Source organism: Cryptotermes secundus, unplaced genomic scaffold, assembly GCF_002891405.2.
Source record: "Cryptotermes secundus unplaced genomic scaffold, Csec_1.0 scaffold2493, whole genome shotgun sequence".
Classification (NCBI taxonomy): Eukaryota; Metazoa; Arthropoda; class Insecta; order Blattodea; family Kalotermitidae; genus Cryptotermes; species Cryptotermes secundus.
The window spans coordinates 28,931-32,821 of NW_019718650.1; positions in this window are offsets into that span (position 1 = coordinate 28,931).

Genomic DNA, 3,891 nt, shown 5'->3' on the forward strand with positions numbered 1-3,891 from the left:
TTGTTTAACTACACCTCTTTTTCCCAGCTGGTTGATAATTTCAAGTTTCTGTTGAATACTTAACACAACACGCTTCCTTTTAAACCCTGACATTTTGCTAACGCACTTGAAGATCGATACAAAGAGACTAACTGGGGCGGTGTATCTGTCCTTGAAACTTTCCACAAATCCTTGCATTCTTTCACCCCTACCCTAGAACATTGTGTTAGCATAATGGGACCAAAAAATGCAGAGCTCAGTTCACACTAGTGCGAAAATAGTGTTACAACTCACCATGTGAAACAAAAGTGAATGAATATTAAACAACATATAAGCCTCAAAAAAGCCCTGGTAGCCCCGGTTAAGCTGCAAACCAGTTTATCTGCCCCTGGATAATTGAGAGTTGAGTGTATTCACAAATAATACTCAAGAATTATTCAGCACTATGATACAGCCATGAAACAGGTCAATTTTTGATCAAATGCCCTATTTTACATTTCCAGTGTGAGTGATAACAAATAAGTTGATTTTCTATTAGTAAATCCAGACTACACCTTCAGTCCTGCAGAGATACGAGGTGTATCAGAAAGTTCATGGACTATGTCAAAAAAGAAATAAAGGCTTAACTTGCTCAATTTTAGATGCCATCTCCTTCAAAACAGTCTCCTTTGGAATGTATACAGCAATTCCATTGTTTTTTCCTTAACGCTGTCGAATGCTGCTTGGATATCAGACACTGATTCAAAATGTCATCCCTTCAGTTTCCCTTCGCGTGTATCGGAGGAGAACGTGGAGCACATTCGAGTGAGCTTGGAGTGTAGCCCAATGAAGTCAACCCGTAGTGCTAGTAGAGAACTTGGACTAACGCAAACAACTGTCTGACGTGTACTGAGGCACCGGTTAGTGTTCAAACCATACCACCTACAACTGGTACAGGCTCTTCGCGCAAACGGTAATTTTGTGGTCGTATGCTGAAAAACAAAGTTAGTGTGTTCTGTGCAATATCATTAACAAAGTTTTGAGGACCTTTCTTTTTTGATGAAAACACAGTTACTGGAGTAACGTATCTCAGAATGCTGCACAACTGGCTTCTTCCTCAAATGAATGGAGATTCAGGAGATTACATTTTCCAGCAGGACAGAGCCCAACCCCATTGGTACCTGATTGTTCGACGTTTCCTGAATGAATCTCTACCTCAACGATGGATAGGTCGCATGGGGAATGAAGACCTGGCACTTCAGTTCTGGCCACCGAGGTCTCCTGATCTCACACCGTGCGAATTTTTCTGTGGGGATTCGTGAAAGATGCAGTTTACCTACCACCTCTTCCCACAAATTTGAATGGCCTAAGAAACCGTATCACAGCTTTGGTGAACTCAGTGACGCAAGATATTTGTCATCGAGTGTGGGATGAATTCAGCTACCGTCTAGATGTTATCCGTGCAGCTGGAGGGGGGCACATTGAACATCTATAAACTTCCATGTATGTAAAATCAAATGTAATGTGACATGTTGACCCCTACCTCCCCAGCGGTAACGTAACGCTCGCGTTCTTGTGGTAATAGGCGAGTTCCCGCCCCGCCACTCCCCTCCGCGGTGACGTCACCGAGGGATATCGCGGTCGCTAGGCAACGCGAGTCAACAGCGGCGACGTTACGATAGTAACAGCGGTTACCTCCGCTAGCGTTACATAGCAACACAGCGACATAGCAACAAGGGTGCCTATTACGTGGCCGTTTTCCCGTATTGTCCGGTCGAGGCTACATCAGGAGCAGCGAAGGCTATTCACAGTCAGTTATAAAGTAACAGTCGCCGAGTCGAGACGTAAAGTCAGCCAGTCAGTTGTATTGTGGCTTTTGGAGTGTACTAATTGTGATACTGCAGATAGCAGTAATCGTAAATCTGTAATTTGGGTGATTGTAAGTGCGAATGTGAAATAAAATTCGCTACATCGAATACATCGAGAATTTATTTGTCGCGATATACCCCGCGATACGCGACAGTAATTTACAGAATTCAAATGCAACATATAATTCACGAAATATAGCCAATTGAAATTGTGTCCGTCTTTCTGAATCACCCTGTACTTAGTTTTCTCTACATTTACTTCTTACCTCATTACTAGCATCAGTTAGAGTTTCTGTATTTTTCTTTATGCCATCTATGCCATCTCCCAGTAGATTCACATCATCAGAATAGACCAGCAGCTGATGTGTCTCATTTTATTTCAGTCCCACCTGGTTTCCCTGGACCTTCCTGATGACACATTCTAAAACAAAGTTCAAAAGCAGTGGCATTAAAGCATCTCCTTGTTTAAGACCATTTCGGATAGGAAAATTATCAGAAAAATGTATACCTATATGGACTTCACTATACGTCTCACTTAACACATTTTAATCAGCCTAACCATTTTCATGGGTACCCCAAACTTCATGGGAATACTTGAACCAATACTACTCCCGTCTTCACCCTACCACCACCAAGTGTTGGTGAAGTTGGGAGCGGTTCATCGTCACTGGCCCTCGCGTCGTGTTTACAATGCTCCCTAAGAGTGTCGTGGGGAACCCAGCTCACAGCGGAGAATCATTATTGAAGTCAATGACAGACCCAAAAATAATAATAACAATGTTTAATAAACACAAAAATAAGTTAAGTTATGACAAAAATACACAAAAAATATATATATACAGATAGAATAAACCTGGTTGAGTTTCTCCACCCTACATTAATCCGCACCTCGCGGCATCAGCTCAACAACCTGCCCAGTTTCACTGGCCCATTGGCATTTGAATACACGGTCACTTCCTTCCTACCCACATGCGGCATCAAGACAAATACATAGAATAACTAAACTGAACTGGTCCGCCACATGCGGCATCAAGAAATTACATGTCTATATGTCTATATAATACAGGCTAAGCAGACCTCAGTCACAGGTGGCCTCAAGAAAATAATATATATATTTATATAAAAAAAACTAACTCTCGTATCGCCGCCACGCCATCCCCCCCGATAGCTAGCGCCTGTAACCCCCAACGTCTGTGGCCAGACCCAGAGTATGCCGAAACGCAATTTTTGAACAAGACCCCTCTGAACTGAAATTTAGAAAATATGCCTGGCTGGTCTGCCAGAAGTGCTTACCCAAGTGGATCCACTTATCAGACCAGACCTTGCTCTCCAACCTACTTCCTCCCGAGACACAGGGGTAGAAAGGAAGGGGAAATCACGTGGTCTTTGGGAGAGGAGTGGGTGAGCTTAGGATTGTGAAAGAAAGGGTAGCACGGAAAATATGGCTGGAAGCCATGATGACACTCATTACGTGAGCTGGTCCATGTTCGGCTCATACTGTACAATACTTACCTCCTGACTAACCATAGGCTTTCTTGAAGTATATGAATAGCTGATGTACTGTCTCACTGTACTCCCATTTTTTCTCCAATATCTGGCGAATGCAAAAAAAATCTGATTAGTAGGGCCTGGATTTTTATAACATAAAAACTATAAATATATGCATGCACTTATGACCCAAAATTGTGTCAAATATGACCTAAAAGGTGTAAAATATGACCTTAAATATTAAATGGGACATAAAATTTCACAATTTTAATTACAACTTTTACTAGAGTTCAAGAATAAAGATGATGGATATATGATAGGAGGTCCTACTTACCAAATTAGCCCTATTATGTCTCTGAAGGAAAGAAAACTGATGGAATTTCGACATTTTGTACTGGATTAAACCATTCATTGTGTTCTTTTTAATACTGATATTTGCGTTCATATTTTAGACAAACACTGGTGCACATGGTATGAACACTAACTTAACTCTGTTATCTAAAAACACCATTTAAAAGAACACAAGTTATTCACGTCTCAATTTTCACTGTTACAATTGCAATTTATAACTACATGC